We start from the raw sequence: 19,120 nt of genomic DNA, 5'->3' as shown, positions 1-19,120 counted from the left end.
ATCTAAAACCAGCGCTTTTATACCCTGTGAAGCTTAGAATCTCACCTCCGAATGCACCACGGCGTGTTTTTCTCTCCACATCTGAAGCTCGAAGCTTTCTGGATGAGAACTACCCTACTGCTTCGGATTCTTGTCTCTAATAAATGAGTGATTTTGATCATTACAAGATAGTTTTTGTTTCCAAAACCAGATTTTGTTTCTGGCTATTGGTGTAGGTTTATTCTATATTTTATATTTTAATTAAAGTTTTTTTTGACGTACTAATCTTCTTATTTTACTTACTTTAACCACTGTACTTTATTTTTGGTCTTTATTATTAACCCTTTGAAGGTGAATTTTTTTTACGGTTTGATATATATCCTTTTCATTTTTTGTGTGACTAAGATGGTGGTTTCTTCTCTAAAATATTTCTTGCTTTTTTTTTGATTTCGCCATTTTTTTTCTCTCATCTTCTTCCTATAATGCATTTCTTATCACATCTTAACTTTTTGTTTGGGTTTTAACCCGATTTATAGGTTACTAGTGTTTATATTCTTTTTGGGTTTTTTTTTACTAGCAATTATATTAAGAAGTTTGTTTTAGTATAGTGATAATTACTTTTTTGGAGTTTGGGTGGATCTTTTTTTCTCTCCTTTATATATTCCCCTTCTGTTGATACGGGGGTAGATTTAGTATCATTCCTTTTTTTGCCCAGCCTTCTCCAGGCTTGGGATGGACTTTTTCTTCATGGGTGGGGGATGGGGGTCTCTTCTCTAAATCTATTGTTCTTTTTACCAGTTTTTTTAGTTTTTTCATTTGGGCTGATTTTAAACTACTAAAATGTCCGCGATGTCGTCACTTCCGGGACCGCCCCTTATTTTTGTTCCTCTTCCGGGTGCATGAGTTCATAATTTGGTTAACTCTTTATATACCAAAGGGTTGATTTTAGAAATATGGCTCAGACCATTAATTTTGTCTCTTGGAATGCTAATGGCTTAAATCATCCGATTAAACGGAAAAAGATTTTCAAAGTATTCCAAAGACTGAATGCACATATTATTTTTGTACAAGAAACTCATGTGAAGAAAGAGGACAATCAATGTTTTTTTAGGTTTTGCAGGGGTCAACAGTACCATTTGAATTCGAATGCCAAAGTAAAGGGAGTTTCAATTTTTATTGACTCCTCTATTACATTTGTCCAACACGATATTATTTCGGATCTGAATGGTAGATTTTTGTTAATTACTAGGTTACTTTTTAACAAAAAGGTTGCTATGGTTAATGTTTATGCTCCAAATGTGGATTATTCTGATTTTTTAAAGTCCTTATTTACTTCTCTACCTAATCTAAATGAATATATGTTGTTAATGGGTGGTGACTTTAATTGTTGTTTAAATCCTTTGCTGGACAGATCTATATCCACTCAGACTTTAACTAATAAGTCGGCCACTTACATTAATTCTTTTTTGACTGATAATGGAATTATCGATATTTGGAGATTTCGGCATTCTAAGGACAAAGAGTTTTCATTTTTCTCACATGTTTATCATTCTTACTCGAGAATTGATTATTTTTTTATTGACTCTCATTTTATTCCATGTAATTGGTTGTAATTATGATATTATTGATTATTGAATCCTGGGGGGACCAATATCCTAGCGGGGAGGTTTGCTAGGGCTACGGGGCAGACTTTAAACTAGTAAGATGGGGGGGCGGAAATCAATTTGAGGAAACTATGGGAGAGGAGGTTAGTTCACCAGTAGAGCAAGTAAGTAGACCGTGTGTGAGGGAGGACAGGCAGGTGATGGAGGAGGGATGCGCTCAGCCCGAAGTTGTAGGGGAGAAGAAAGAAAAGGATAATAAATTTGAATGCATTGCTAGGGATGAAAAGAGAGGAGGAGGTGGAGAGTATCTTAAATGTATCTATTTTAATGCTAGGAGCATTGTAAGAAAGGTGGATGAGCTTAAAGTGTGGATTGATACCTGGAATTATGATGTTGTAGCTATTAGTGAAACATGGTTGCAGGAAGGGTGTGATTGGCAACTAAATATTCCTGGATTTAGTTGCTTCAGGTGTGATAGAGTAGGAGGGGCCAGAGGAGGAGGTGTTGCATTGCTTGTCCGAGAAAATCTTATGGCGGTGCTTTGGAAGGATAGATTACAGAGCTCCTCTAGGGAGGCTATTTGGGTGGAATTGAGGAATGGGAAAGGTGTAGTAACACTGATAGGAGTGTATTATAGGCCACCTAATGGGGAGCGTGAGTTGGAAGAGCAAATGTGTAAGGAGATAGCAGATATTTGTAGTAAACACAAGGTGGTGATTGTGGGAGATTTTAATTTTCCACACATAGATTGGGAAGCTCATTCTGTAAAAGGGCTGGATGGTTTAGAGTTTGTGAAATGTGTGCAGGATAGCTTTTTGCAACAATACATAGAAGTACCGACTAGAGATGGGGCAGTGTTGGATCTCCTGTTAGGGAATGCGATAGGTCAGCTGACAGATGTATGTGTTGGGGAGCACTTCGGGTCCAGTGATCACAATAGCATTAGCTTCAATATAATTATGGAGAAGGACAGGACTGGACCTAGAGTTGAGATTTTTGATTGGAGAAAGGCTAACTTTGAGGAGATGCGCAGGGATTTAGAGAGAGTGGAATGGGTCAAGTTGTTTTATGGGAAGGATGTAATAGAGAAATGGAGGTCATTTAAGGGTGAAATTATGAGGGTACAGAATCTTTATGTTCCTGTTCGGTTGAAAGGAAAGGGTAAAGGTTTGAAAGCGCCATGGTTTTCAAGGGATATTAGAAACTTGGTTCGAAAAAAGAGGGATGTCTACAATAGATATAGGCAGCATGGAGTAAAGGAATTGCTCGAGGAATATAAAGAATGTAAAAGGAAACTTAAGAAAGAGATTAGAAAAGCTAAAAGAAGTTACGAGTTTGGTTTGGCAAATAAGGTGGAAGTAAATCCGAAAGGCTTCTACAGTTATATTAAAAGCAAGAGGATAGTGAGGGATAAAATTGGTCCCTTAGAGAATCAGGGTGGTCAGCTATGTGTGGAGCCGAGGGAGATGGGAGAGATTTTGAACGATTTCTTCTCTTCGGTATTCACTAAGGAGAAGGATATTGAATGGTGTAAGGTGTGGGAAACAAGTAAGGAAGTTATGGAACCTATGACAATTAAAGAGGTGGAAGTACTGGCGCTTTTAAGAAATTTAAAAGTGGATAAATCTCCGGGTCCTGACCGGATATTCCCCAGGACCTTGAGGGAAGTTTGTGTAGAGATAGCAGGAGCTCTGACGGAGATCTTTCAGATGTCATTAGAAACAGGGATTGTGCCGGAGGATTGGCGTATTGCTCATGTGGTTCCATTGTTTAAAAAGGGTTCTAGAAGTAAGCCTGGCAATTATAGACCTGTCAGTTTGACATCAGTGGTGGGTAAATTAATGGAAAGTATTCTTAGAGATAGTATTTATAATTATCTGGATAGACAGGATCTGATTAGGAGTAGCCAGCATGGATTTGTGCGTGGAAGGTCATGTTTGACAAACCTTATTGAATTTTTTGAAGTAGTTACGAGGAATGTTGACGAGGGTAAGGCAGTGGATGTAGTCTATATGGACTTCAGCAAGGCCTTTGACAAAGTTCCACATGGAAGGTTAGTTAAGAAGGTTCAGTCGTTAGGTATTAATGCTGGAGTAATAAAATGGATTCAACAGTGGCTAGATGGGAGATGCCAGAGAGTAGTGGTGGATAATTGTTTATCGGGATGGAGGCCGGTGACTAGCGGGGTGCCTCAGGGATCTGTTTTGGGCCCAATGTTGTTTGTAATATACATAAATGATCTGGATGATGGGGTGGTAAATTGGATTAGTAAGTATGCTGATGATACTAAGGTAGGAGGTGTTGTGGATAATGAGGTGGGTTTTCAAAGCTTGCAGGGAGATTTATGCCGGTTAGAAGAATGGGCTGAACGTTGGCAGATGGAGTTTAATGCTGAGAAGTGTGAGGTTCTACATTTTGGCAGGAATAATCCAAATAGAACATACAGGGTAAATGGTAGGGCATTGAGGAATGCAGTGGAACAGAGAGATCTAGGAATAACAGTGCATAGTTCCCTGAAGGTGGAGTCTCATGTAGATAGGGTGGTGAAGAAGGCTTTTGGAACGCTGGCCTTTATAAATCAGAGCATTGAGTACAGAAGTTGGGATGTAATGTTAAAATTGTACAAGGCATTGGTAAGGCCAAATTTGGAATATTGTGTACAGTTCTGGTCACCGAATTATAGGAAAGATATCAATAAATTAGAGAGAGTGCAGAGACGATTTACTAGGATGTTACCTGGGTTTCAGCACTTAAGTTACAGAGAAAGGTTGAACAAGTTAGGTCTCTATTCATTGGAGCGTAGAAGGTTGAGGGGGGATTTGATCGAGGTATTTAAAATGTTGAGAGGGATAGATAGAGTTGACGTGAATAGGCTGTTTCCATTGAGAGTAGGGGAGATTCAAACGAGAGGACATGATTTGAGAGTTAGGGGGCAAAAGTTTAAGGGAAACACGAGGGGGTATTTCTTTACTCAGAGAGTGATAGCTGTGTGGAATGAGCTTCCTGTAGAAGTAGTAGAGGCCAGTTCAGTTGTGTCATTTAAGGTAAAATTGGATAGGTATATGGATAGGAAAGGAGTGGAGGGTTATGGGCTGAGTGCGGGTAGGTGGGACTAGGTGAGATTAAGAGTTCGGCGCGGACTAGGAGGGCCGGAATGGCCTGTTTCCGTGCTGTGATTGTTATATGGTTATATGTTATATGGTTATATTATAGCCATCTCTGATCATGCTCCATTGAAACTTTCTATTAAATTTATGGATACAGCTTCTAGTGTTAGGCAATGGCGATTTGATTCTACCTTACTGCAAGATCCAGATTTCATTAAATTTATGAAGGAACAGATCGATTTCTTCTTTTCAACTAATTCAACGGGTGATATTTCTTGCGGAACACTTTGGGACACGTCTAAAGCATATATACGTGGACAGATTATCTCCTATTCTGTTGGTTTGAGAAAACGTATTAACAAGGAAACTCTTTTATTGGTTGATAAAATTAAAGAAATTGACAAGAAATATTCGACTGCACCTAGTAAGGAGCTTTACAAACAAAGGGTTGAACTTCAAATGGAACACAGTTTATTACTTACATCTTCGATTGAAAATCAATTAATGAAAACCAGATCTGATTTTTATATACATAGTGATAAATCGGGTAAACTGTTAGCTAATCAATTGAAAAATGCTTTGGTTAAACGTCAAATTATTAAGATTCGTCAACAGAATGGTGAATTGACAGTTAACCATGATGAGATAAACAAATCTTTTCAAGATTTTTATACCTCCCTGTATCATTCTGAATTCCCTCATGATCATAATACCATGTATGATTTTCTTGGGAAATTGAATTTTCCAAAATTATCATCAGATGATCTTTCAATATTAGAAACTCCTATTACGGATGCAGAAATTAAAGGGGTTATTTCCTCTATGAATTCTGGGAAAGCACCAGGTCCAGATGGGTATACAGTGGAATTTTTTAAGTGTTTTTCCTCTACTCTTTCTTCTTGGTTATGCAGGGTTTTTGAAGAAGCAATTAGATTGGGTAAACTGCCACAATCTTTTTATAGAGCTTCCATTTCTTTAATATTGAAAAAAGATAAAGACCCTACTGACTGTGCATCCTATAGACCAATTTCCTTATTGAATGTAGATTCCAAGATCTTTTCCAAGTTACTGGCATCCAGGGTGGAGAAGGTATTACCTCAAATTATCTCGGTAGATCAAACTGGTTTTATTAAAAATCGCTATTCTTTTTACAATATTAGGAGATTATTGAATATTGTTTATACTCCTTCACATAGCACCTCAGAATGTGTCATTTCATTAGATGCGGAGAAAGCATTTGATAGAGTTGAATGGCCATACTTATTTACTGTGCTTGAGAAGTTTAATTTTAGTCCGACATTCATTTCCTGGATTAAACTGATATATCATACTCCAGTAGCCTCGGTTTTTACTAACAATCAGAGATCTCCCTTTTTTCGTTTATTTCGGGATACTAGGCAAGGCTGTCCTCTTAGTCCATTATTATTTGATATTGCTTTAGAACCTTTGGCAATTGCTATTAGAGAATCACCGAACATTTTTGGCATTACTCGTGGGATGGATATACGTAAGTTATCATTATACGCAGATGATTTATTATTATTTATTTCTGATCCTGAGAAATCCATTCCTGCAGTTATATCATTGTTGGCTCAATTTAGTAATTTTTCCGGGTATAAATTAAATCTTAATAAGAGTGAATTGTTTCCTTTAAATAGACAGGTTCCAATTTATGGAAATTTACCTTTTAAATTAGTTAATGACTCTTTTATATACTTAGGGATTAAAATTACTAAAAATTATATGGAGTTATTTAAGGTTAATTTTTTACCCTTAATTGATCAGATTAAATGTTTGTTCACTAAATGGTCACCATTATCTTTATCTCTGATAGGTCAGATTAATGATATTAAGATGATTATTTTACCCAAGTTTTTATATATATTTCAAGCGATACCAATTTTTATTATGAAATCTTTTTTTGCTAATGTTGATTCAAAAATTTCTTTATATAAATGGCAGAATAAAAATCCTAGATTAGGTAAAAAATATTTACAGAAGGCAAGGAAGGAAGGTGGATTGGCATTGCCTAATTTTAGATTTTATTATTGGGCAGTTAATATCCGATATTTGATATGTTGGTTAAAGGATTGGGATTTATCTTTTAGCCCTCATTGGGTGAACCTGGAAACTAAATCTGTACAAGGATTTTCATTGGGTTCTATTTTAGGGTCTTCTCTTCCCTTTGCTCTTTCTAAATTGCAGAAACAAATTGACAATCCGATAGTTAAACATACTTTACGTATATGGTTTCAATTTCGGAAATTTTTTGGGTTGAATCAGTTTGTTTTAACTATTCCTATTGTATCCAATTTCTTTTTTTATCCTTCTATTATAGACCAAGTTTATTCAGCTTGGAAGACTAAAGGATTACTACGATTTTCCGATTTATTTTTGGATATTTGTTTTAAGTCTTTTGAACAATTATCTAATAAATATAATTTGCCTAGATTTCATTTTTTTAGATATTTACAGATTAGGAATTTCTTAAATACTGTACTTCCTACCTTTCCAAATCTTGAGTCTTCGGGTATTTTGGAGAATTTGTTAGAACTAAATCCTTCTCAGAAAGGTGTAATATCAAAACTCTACAATATAATTATGAAAATACATTCAGAGCCCTTCTGTAAGATTAAAAATGATTGGGAAAGAGAACTTAACCTTACTATCCCTATTGAGAATTGGGATAAAATTCTTCAATTAGTCAATTTATCATCTATATGTGCTAAACATTCATGAATACAGTTTAAAGTTGTGCATAGGGCTCATATGTCTAAGGATAAATTGGCTCATTTTTATTCCTACATAAATCCTATTTGTGACAGATGTCATTCTGAGATAGCGTCTTTAACTCATATGTTTTGGTCATGTCCGCTTTTGAAAAAATATTGGAAAGACATTATTGATATTATTTCCACGGTATTGAACATTGATTTACAACCTCATCCTATTACTGCAATTTTTGGTTTACCAATGATGTACTCAATCCATTTATCTTCTTCTGCTTGTCGAATGATTGCATTTCTTACATTAATGGCTAGAAGATCTATTTTGTTGAATTGGAAAGAAATTAATCCCCCTACCATATTTTATTGGCTTTCTCAAACTATGTTATGTCTAATTTTGGAGAAAATTAGAAGCGTTGTATTTGAACCTTCTATTAAATTTGAAAAGACATGGAGACCATTTATTCAATATTTTCATATGATGTAATGAGACCCTGTTCCAAACCTATTTGTTTTTCCAGTTTTGATTATACATATGTTGAGAGGATTGGAGTTGGCGACACTGATGATTTTGTATTTTTTAATAGATATTATAAACAGCCCATTTTTTAAAATTATTTTTTTCTCTCTTTTCCTTCTTTTTTTCTCTTTATTAGTTATTAGGTTGTTAGATTAGTTTTTTCTAGCATAATTTTTTTTTTCTTTTTCTCTTTTTTGTTTTTTTATATATATTATGATGTAACCTAGTTTTGCTTTGTTTATATGTTATTTGTATCATTCATGATTTGGGAAGACTTAATTATATCGTAACTATTGCTTGTGTATCCTTTCATGTTTAGTATAAATTTGTAAGTTTGTAATCCCAATATATGTTGATAATAATAATAAAAAGATTGAAAAAGAAAGAAAGAACCTATCTATCTCTGCCTTAAATGCACCCAATGACTTGGCCCCCACAGCCGCTCGTGGCAGGATGCTCTTCATTGACTACACTATCATCCCCTCGACTCATCACTAAGCTCCAAGACCTGAGCCTCCCTGTGCAACTGGATCCTTGATTTCATCACATGCAGGCCCCAGTCAGTATGGGCTGGCAACATCTCCTCCGCACTCACTATCACTGCAGATGCACCACAAGGCTGTGTGCTTAAACCTCCTGCTTTACACACTGTATACCTATGATGAGATGGCTAGATACAGCTCAGTAGGAGTCATGTATCTGTTCTCTATCTGCTTTTTATTCTGTGTTGCATGTTTATTAAGTTTATTATGATAATTAGTCACATGAGTGGGGGCATGGTAAAAGCAAAAGGAATAGATTGCATATTTTTGCTTATTTTGGGCCAGTTTGTAGCTTGGGACCGGCAGATGTCATATCTTTTGCTAACCACTGAGATAATGCTTAATATCACTGAATAGCGCTTAGCTTACACTTGGGTGTGCTTAAGTTTCATTGCTCCAAGATTGTATGTTTGCAAATTGCCAATAAAGGATTTGACTTTTGGAGCAATCATTGGAGCTAGGGGGCAAGTCTTGTAGGTATAACAGCTCCATAGTGATCGCAGGCTAGCAGCAATTGCTTTGTTTCGGTTTTTGGTTTGGTTTTGCTGCTACATCCTGTCAGCAAAAGTTTTTTGACAGTATACCAAATGAACGTGCAGTCGGACATGTCTGTACAAATAGGAGCACTGCAGCCTGGAGCCACTTGTCGCAAGTAATGACCTTCAGTTAGTTCATGCTGTGTGCTTGGACTTGAAACACAATTTTGAATGGTCAGTACTGCCATGTCCATTTACTAGCTAAAATAGCTGAAAACTGTATAGGACTGTTTGCCTGAAGAGTTCGACCACTTGGCTCTGTTGAAAAGCTGAACAAGTGAATTGCATCCATTGTTGAAAGCTGAATTGAATTTGCTATTATTTTGTTTGGTTTGAGCGCATGGAAAACAACGTGAGTCAGGCTGGAAGCAGTGATCTTGAAGCCAAGGCCAAGAGAGAAATTAAACAAATATGCGATGGTGGTGGAGATGGAAAATATTTATAAAGCCGAAGAACAGGCTGTAAGGGTGATGAGTTACAGGATGACATACGCACTGAAGACAGTGTGTCTAATGTGCATACAGCCTTTCTATTGCTAGCAAAATGATTCCTGCGTCTGATACTTCATCAGCACACATTAGAATGGAGGCTGATTTAGCTGAGTTGTTCACAAGACAACAAGTACGGAGGGACAAGCATGCCTCGGAAGAGGAGGCGGAGCAGCTTCAAAGAAACTAGGAAGAAAATACGGAACAGCTTCAGAGACAAAGAGCAGCTTTGAAGTGACCAGGAAGAACAGATGGAGGAGCTCTGGAGAAACCAGGAACAGACGGAAGAGCAACTTGGGAGAAGATGGAGCAGCTTAACTTGCAGGAAGAAATTGCAGCCAGGATGACCACAGTTAAAGTGCTGTAGGTGCTAAACGCGCTCCAGCAGAGCAGTTCTCCAACGAGAGTTCCTATGTTGCCATGGAACAGAGAAAATCCAGCATACTCAATGTCAACATGGATACATTTGAGGAACAAATGTCTGAGTAATGAGTTTGAAACCCAAAGAGTAGTTCGGGGCATTTACTCTCAGTCTGCGCCAAGGAGGCACTCTGAACTTATGCCATATCCAATAACAGAAGGTGTTTCTGAGGATGTTTACATTATAGTAACACTCGTGTTTCACTTGATAGTCGAAATGCTGTGCTGGAGGCATAAGAATGCAAGCATAGTGAGGCAACAACAACACATCACATCTTTGCCGAGAAGAGAGATTTAAATCTTCAATGGTGATCCATTGTAGCATCACTCATTTATGAGGATAGCATTGAAGGCAGGACTGATAATTATGGTGACTATCTCTATTCTCTCGAACTGTTCTCTGGAGGTTACCTTAGAGAGCTTGACAAAAGTTGGCACCGAGCCAGCATGGGGGAAGGATAGCTGAAGGCCAAAGCTTTGCTACAGGAACATTTTGGTGCTGAGCACAAAGTTGCCGCAGCCTACATGGAAAAGGCTCATTCTTGGCCAGGTATCAAACCAGAAGACATGGAAGATCTTCAAGATTACATTCTTTTTTCTTAGAGGCTGTTGCAATGCCATGGAAGATGTGCAAGACATGCGTAATTTGAATGTACCTGCTAATATGAGGACTGACATTAAAAAAGTTGCCCAGTGAACTTCGGAAAGAATGGAGATTGGTGGTGTATAAACCGCAAGAAATGCACAACCGTAAGGTTACTTTCACTGACTTAGTTGATTTTATTGAAAGGGAATTGAAGATTGCTACACACCCAGTGTTTGGAAAACAATACAATGCTGCATCGCCTGCAGGAAGTAAAGGCGTGAACAAAACAGGATCATCAACTTGTTCTCAAGCTAAAGCAAGCAGCTTTGCCATTACCGTGGCTACTCGGGAAAGTGAAGCTGAAACTGGGCCCAGAGCTGACGGAAAGGGTGCCATGACTGAAGCAAACAGAGCAGCAAGTTCCACCCTGGTATCTAATGGTCACACAGGGGCCGGTGATCATTACTATAATTACTATAAAACTTACTATAATTCCACTTCAGGTGAAGTCTATGGAGAGTAACAAGTAAGTGATTACTTCTGCTTTCCTAGAGCAGGGGAGTACCGTGGTGTTCTGCACAGTGAGCCTCATGAGCAAGCTCAACCTGACAGTAAAAAGAGCACACATTTTCTTATGCACCATGGGTCAGGAGGAGGCTGGGAGCGTCACAGGATTCACAGCGGCTGGCTTAAATAATGAAACTTCCGTGAACTGCCTAACATCGGAACATATGCCTGTCTACAAAGGGAGTATTCCCAGTCTGAGAGATCTTCAGCAATGGTCTTACCTGAAGCATATTCATTTGATGGAAATTGAGCTGCTGATAGGAGTGAATGTACCTAAGGCATTGGAGACGTTGCAGTGATTTGCAGTGTTAATGACGGGCCTTATGCAATCAGAACAATGCTGGGTGGACTTTTAACAGCCCATTGAATGGATACCGTGATGGTGGAAGATACTATGCTCAGTCAGAGCTGACAGTTAATGGGACAGTTAAATGAGTTTCACAGCAGCAATTCAAGACAGATGTTTCTGAATGGGGTCAAGAAGGACAACCTGGTTTGGCAGAAGATCACAATCCAGGATAGAGTGTTTACCAAAAGAGAAAATTTGGGTAAAAATTGAGATTTTATGTCTCCTGTGTCTTGGCAGCATATAGTCGAATTTCTTCTTCTTCTTCTTCTTCTTGGGCCCTTAGCTCCTAGTGGAGCATAGGTCATTGATGACCTGCCATCTCCATTGTCCAAAACCGACGGTATGGTCGGAGTTCATCGATGTTCCTGTAATCCATTGTATCCACTGTATTGGGGATTGGCCTGTACAGCTTCACCGGTTGGCCGGCCTTATCCATTTCCACCTTTCATGACGGGGTCATAGGGTTAGACTTCGAGAGGCGTGTAGTTGTAATTATTTCAGTAAAATAACTAGGAGGCTGCGATGTAGGAACCATGTATCCGTTCTCTATCTGCTTTGTACTTTGTGTTGTGCATTTATTATGATAACTAGCCACATGAGTTGGGCATTGCAAAAGTGGAAGGAATAAGTTACATATTCTTGAAGCAGTTTGTAGCTTGAGATTGGTGGATGTCATACCTTTTGCTGACCGCTGAGATGCTTAATATTGCTGAACAGAACTGAGCTTGCACTTGGGTATATTTAAGTTTCATTGCTCCTAGATTGTATGTTTGCTAATTCTTAATAAAGGATCAAATAAAGGATTTGACTTTTGGAGCAATCACTGGAGTTGGGGGCACATCACACAAGTATAACAGCTCCGTAGTGGTCGCAGGCTAGCGGCAATTGGTTTTGTTTTGCTGCTACAGGCTCTGCCATATTTAAGTTTGCTAATGACACCACTGTTATTGGCTGTATCAAATGTAGTGACAGATCAGCATTTATGAGGGACATTGGATATCTGGTCGTATTGTGCCACAACAACAATCTCTCACTCACGTCAGCAAAACCAAAGAGCTGATTATCGACTACAGGAGGAAGAAGCCAGAGGTTGATAAACCAGTCCTCACTTGGGGATCTGAGGTGTAGAGGGTCAGAGGCTTTAAATTCCTTAGTGTCAACATTTCACAGGATCTGTCCTGGGACCAACAAGTAAGTGTCATCACAAAGAAAGCACAGCAGTGCCTCTACTTTCTTAAGAGTTTGAGTAGGTTCAACATGTCACCAAAATCTTTGACAAATTTCTATAAACACACAGAACAGACTGTCCTAACTGGTTACATCATGGACTAGCTTGGAACAGAAAAGGCTGCAGAAAGTGGTGGATACAGCCCAGTCCATCACAAGCAAAGCCCTCTCCACCACTGAGTACATTTACATGGAGCACTACAAGAAAACAGCATCCATCATTATTGTCCTCCACCATGCCCTCTTCTCAGGCAGGACAGGAGGTACAGAATCCTGATGTGCCACACACCAGCTTCAGGAACTGTACAGTCATCAGGCTCCTGAAGCAGTGTGGATAACTTCATTCACCACTACCCTGAAATGATTCTGCAACGTACAAAGACTCTCAAAGACAATTTACAACTCATCTTCTCAATATTGGTTTTATTTGCACATTCTGTCTTCATTTGCACACTAGTGTTTGTCAGTCTTTCCCTGTTCATGTATAGTTTTCAGAAAATTCTATTGTATGTTTCTTGCTATAAATGTGTGCAACAAAATAAATCTCAAGGTAGTAGATGGTAACATATACATAATTGGATAATAAATTTACCTTGAACATTGAACTTTAAAGCAACATCAAACATCCAGACAAAGCTGAAGCAAATGACTAGATTTTTTTTCCTCTGGCTAGAGAGTTGGGCTGACATATTGTAAATGCTTCCCTCCAAATACCCTTACTCTCTTTTGTTCAGGGCATCACTGTACCCATTAGAGGAATATCTCCTGGATTTTAATCAAGGCTTCTGCTTTCCATCTGTCAGAAAAGAAAAACAAAACAGTCCTGAATTAGATAGATGCAAGCATGACTGCTAAATAGTTAATTACAAATAAATTACTTTAAGAGAAAGGGGTCAATACTCATCTCTTTGTGAGAATTTTCCCATGCAACATCCAATACATGAGGAAACCTGAACTTTGTGTGAAAATGCCTCTGTGTTCTTACCTACAATGCCAATTCCCCATTGCAGTGTGAGCAGGTCTTGCTAATAAGACAATGACAATAATTTTTTTTACTTGTGATTTTAATCAGCAAATAATACAGGGCTAAGTAGACTGTATAGATCATTCATATTGCATAACACCAATAGAACAGATTCCAGCCACTGGCATTCTGCTTACTGCAATGGCAGGAGAGGATTTAAGTGAGCTTAGAGTTTCCAAAACTAAATCCAGTTGGCTGTTTGCTGGTATACAAACCTAAAATAAACTTTATACAATACTGTTTTCATTAATTTAAAAATATTTCTTCCAAGAAGTGTATTATCAAATTATTTGCAAATAAAGAGAGCCGGGGATCTTCATAAGAATAACTAAAGGGTCAGGTAAAATGTGGATAGTGTACAAGAGTAGCAAAAGGTCCCCAGTCATCTTGCCCTCCATGTCACTGGACCCTGACCCCAATTTGTCAGGGAGTATGGGGTGAATGCCTGCACATCAGCCTCCCCACATTAAACAAAGTCACACACAGGCATTTTCCATTAAGGAAATCCACTTTAATATCCTGGAAATGTGAATCCAGGATTGGCTTCGACAGCCACCTGAGGACCCACCAATAGAAAACCCCCTTGGAGAACATCATTGCTTAGTGTGAGCGATCACACTACCACTAATGGACAATTGTGTTCGAAATGACATTTTTGTGCTTTTTTAAGTTATATGGTATGTTATAGCTTTCAAATAAATGAACTCTAAAGCGTTTTGTTCAAGTACATGAGGGGCTAGTCACTGCATACTGCTTGGAATCCTTGCTGAAAGTGGATTGCCATTTCTTGGGAGAGAAATTTTTGTTTCATGCAAATGCGTTATACCAGAAGTCATCCTCAGGAAGTAGGCACAGTTTCAAAATTTACTTACAATGTGTAAACTTACAAGGTAGGAACTCTTAAAAGCAAATATTCTCAGTAGGAACCGGCACTTCATGTAGCTGGACGTGTTTTGAGAGGCCAAATCTGGAGGTGGCACCCCCTTCCCTGGTCGGCGATTAGGAATCCAGATGGGTTGGTGCACTCCCAAGATGAGCATCAGAGAAGTTTAACCTCCTCTAAAAGAAAGATGGTGGTCATATCTTGATTATGGAAAGATGATGGTCATACCTTGATCATGAAGGTCCATTGTGAATATTCTTTGGCTTTTCACTATTGAATTCCACAACACTGGTCTGTGTAAAGACAACTTCCTAACTTACGTTCACACCTGGCGTCATGCTCCCAATAGGATCAGCTAGTGAAGCCAATATGGAAACTGCAGATCCTTCCATAGATGGGGCAGGTAGTGGTTGATGGGACAGGTGAGTGGAACCTTGAGGTTCTCAATATATTGCTCATTCCCTGCCTTGAGTAGTTATGGCCAGAGTCAATGGGGGGGGGGGGGGGCATTGCATTTCTTCCAGAAGGCTATGAGGACATTTTCAAACCAAAACAGGCGCAGGCCAGCCTAGATGACTCAGGGTAATTAAAGCCTCAAAACGAGATGTTGGCCTGGGAAAAGACTGGTCTGCTTTCCCTTCATGTGGATTTGGAGAACTCTGCGGAATTTCTATTTTTCCAGAGTCTTCAGTTGTCTGCACTAGGTATGCAGATCTCTGAAGTATCGTGTGTTGCAGCATGGGAATCAGTGTTGCCCGGTAGACAGTGATCTTAGTGTAAGGTTTGAGTTTATGACCTTCAAATGCCCTTCTCAATTGATCAAAGGTTGTGCTTTGCGTGGAAAGCGGAGGAAGATTGTGGTAAACACCCACACAGTTTCCCAGCCTATACCCATGTTTTGTTCTTGAAACAATGATGTTAGTTGAGGTCAGTGGCTGAGAGGACTGTTAGAAACTCAGTAGCCTCCATGTGTAGGCTCATTGTCTGCATATGAGTTAGTTTCAGATTAGCTGCTGCTTGGAAATACTGATGTTTATTGATTTTTCAGATGTGCAAATCAATTGTTTGAGTCTCAGGTAAATAATTGTAAATAAAAATCTTAGCAAGCTTAAAACACAAGAAGGCAGCCATTCAGCCCATACTGTCTATTACAAAAGAGCTAGGCAGCCTATTTCCACCCACCGGAGGATGGGCCATCAGTGCAGTACACCACAGCTCTTGCAATGCAGATCAAAGGACTTCAAGAAAGTTGCAAGAATTTCTACCTGTACCACACTTTCAGGCAGCGACTTCCAGTACTCTGTGTTTTTGACCACTATGCAAAGGACGATGTACTGTGATTCTTTAATATTTTTCTATCTTTTTCTGAATCTTGGTCATCTATAATCTCTTGACGTATCCTGACCTGAAAAACAAACCCTTGTCTTGTATATTTATTCCAATTGACTTCATGGGTACTTCCAGAGATTGCTCAGTTACTTTTTATTTTGCATTTCCACATAAAGAAAGAAAAAGGCTTGTGCCTATGTTGTGCTTTATACAACTCAGGATGTTGTGAGGCATTCTCCGGAATGTGGAGGATTCATCATTCATGCTATATGCTTCATGACCTCTCCATGCAAAGATACCAGCAAAAGCCAACATCTAATACTGTTTAAACGTGGTGAGCATTTCTGCTTCTGCCACCCCTTCAGGCAATTAGTTCCAGTCCTATAGGAACACATAACATGCTGTAAAATTACAGCGGCGGGACAAAGACCAGCAGAGGGTAAGCCACCAGCTTCATCTCCAAGCAGGTTGGAGGAGGAAGAATTTAACTAGGCAGGCAAAAAAGTGCTCCCTATTGAATGACTCTTCTCCTAAGATGCCTTCAAAATTCCTTTCCAGACCAATTGACCCCTTCCACACTTCAAAACCATTTCACCATTATTGGGCGAGAAGACCCTTGGTGATGTATAGTAATTTCTCACATCTTCCTACACAGAGCGTTGGAAGTAGGAGCAAGACGTGACTGTTCATCTAGAACATGGCGAGTTTTCCACCTCAACCCCCTTTTCCTCTGCTGTCTAATACTTCCTCAACACTCAGAAATCTGCCTCTGTCTCTGTTTTGGATTCACTCATGAATTGAACTGCCAAAGCTCTTTGGACAAGAGGACTTCAGAGCTTCACCACGGTCTGCATGAAGAAATTTACCCTCGTGTAAGTAATAAATGTAACTCCTGGTTCTAGACTCATCAGCCAAGGGAAACAATCTCCCATGCATCCACTTTGTGGAGCTCTATACTTATTTTCTAATGAGATTATCTCTCATGCTTCTAAACTGAGTGGATTTTCATATAAGATCTTGGACCTGAGATGCTAACTGTATTTCTTTTTCCTCACAGTTTCTGTTTGAGCTGCTGATTGTTTCTCTTTTATTTTCTATTTCTGGTGCCAGCAGATATATTGCTTTCAGCCTTTTTGTGTTGAGAGTACCACCTTGAAGCACAGTTTTTTCATTCCCTGTGGCTTCAGTTACCGAGACAGTGCTGTTGGGTGTTTGTGATGTTCATCATCTTCATCACCATCCCTCACCTCATCCTCTTACGGAAGGATCTTTTCCTGCTGCTCCTGCTCCAATTGTTGGGAATACTGGGAAAAGGAAACTGGAGCCTTTTATGCAAGTCATTAGAGATGAAACACAAGTGATTGGTTTTGTAAGATGGAACCAAATTATCTTTGATACGGCAGCGTACATGGGAGCGAGGTTTTCTACTGTTGATCAGAAAGCATCACTGTGATCCATGTAGCATCTGCTCCAGTGGTCTGGGTCTATTGCTCCTCAGCCTCTCAGAGACAAGATGGTCTCCTCTAGCCTAGAGATCTGCTCCACACCAGATGGCCCCTTTTCAAATGGCTGGCCATTCCTCTCTGCCTTAGTCTGAAAGGAGGAGATGAAGGATGTTGAGTCATTATCCTGCCTAGAAAGACCTGAGTTCAATGTGGGTGGTGTAAGGAGTAGGAGGTCAAGGGAAGGGTGTGGTGTAGAACAGATGGATGTGGGGATTAGGGATAGATTAATATTTTGTGTGACTAACAATCTGTCTGTCTCTAAGTAAACAAGAACAAAAAAATGGATTTCTTGTGTAAACCTCACCTTGACATATTCTGTAAGAACATGAAATTTCTCTTGGCAGTGCACCCTTGTATGATTATTCTCACTCCTGGCTGATAGATCAATCAAAGTTCAAAGCAATTTTTATTGTCAGAGTACATATACAGTATGTCACCATAAACAACGCTGAGTCATTTTTCTACAGGCATGCTCAGCAATTGTATAGAATAGTAGCTATGACAGGATCAATGACAGATCATCTAGATTGAAGACAATAAACTCTGCAAATGCAAATATAAATAAACAGCAACAAATAACAAGAACCAGAGATAACAAGATAAAATGTCCTCAAAGTGAGATCATTGGTGATCAATGATGGGCAAGTTAGTGTAGTGAGCCTGATGGTTGTGGGACGGTAACTGTTCTTGAACCTGGTGTGAGTCCTGAGGTGCTTGCATCTTCTATCTGATGGCAGCAGTGAGGAAAGAGCATGGCCTGGGTGGTGGTGATCTTTGATAACGGATGCAGCTTTCCTACGACAGCATTTCATGTCAGTGTGGAGGGGCTTTACCAGTGATGAACTGGGCCAAATCCACCACCTTTAGTAGAATTTTCCATATCAAGGCATTGGCATTTCCATACCAGGCCATGATGCAGCCACTCAATACCCCTCCACCACTCATCTATAATAGTTTATCAAAGTGTAAGATGTCATGTCACATCTCTTGATCTTGCAGTGGGTCTCCTGGGCTCTATATTTTGCAGTGGATCACTCTATATCTATTTATTTACTCCCCAATATTTTGATAACCCCTTGCTGAAAATCTCAGATGTTTTTCCTGCAGCCTTTCTCCCTCAGTGAGAGATATTATGTATATTAAGCACAGATACCCCTCAAGATTGTTCAATGTCATTTCCTGTGCACAAGTGGAAGGAGAACGAACTAATTGTTATTCTGGGTCCAATGCAACCAAAAAAAACACAGCCACAAAAGATACAGAACAAAATAATGTTACAAAACAATAAATATAAATACATAAGATAGCTTATACGCACAGATTGATGGTATGTCCATAAAATGCTGCTAGATTGGGGCAGTCGTTCTTTGATTCTATTATGGTTATTATTCTATTATAGGTATGTCTGTGAAAAATTGAGTCTTGTACTTTGATAATAAACTTACTTTCAACTGTTGAACTTTGAACATAAGGTGATTGACGGGAACTAATGAAGTAGTGCTGGTGTGGAGTGGGGGCTGGTGTTGATCAGCCTTATAGCTTGGGGAAAGCAACAGTTTATGAGTCTGGTGGCCTTGGCATGGATATTACGCAGCCTCCTCCCTGATCGGAGTGAGACAAACAGTCCATGAGCACTGTAGGAAGGATTCTTCATGAGGTTACTGCTCCTCTTCCAGCACCTTTCTCTATATATGTCCTTGACAGTGGGTAGGCTGGTGCCAGTGATGC

Source organism: Hemitrygon akajei, chromosome 5 (assembly GCF_048418815.1).
Source record: "Hemitrygon akajei chromosome 5, sHemAka1.3, whole genome shotgun sequence".
Lineage (NCBI taxonomy): Eukaryota > Metazoa > Chordata > Chondrichthyes > Myliobatiformes > Dasyatidae > Hemitrygon > Hemitrygon akajei.
This window is presented reverse-complemented; position numbering follows the sequence as displayed.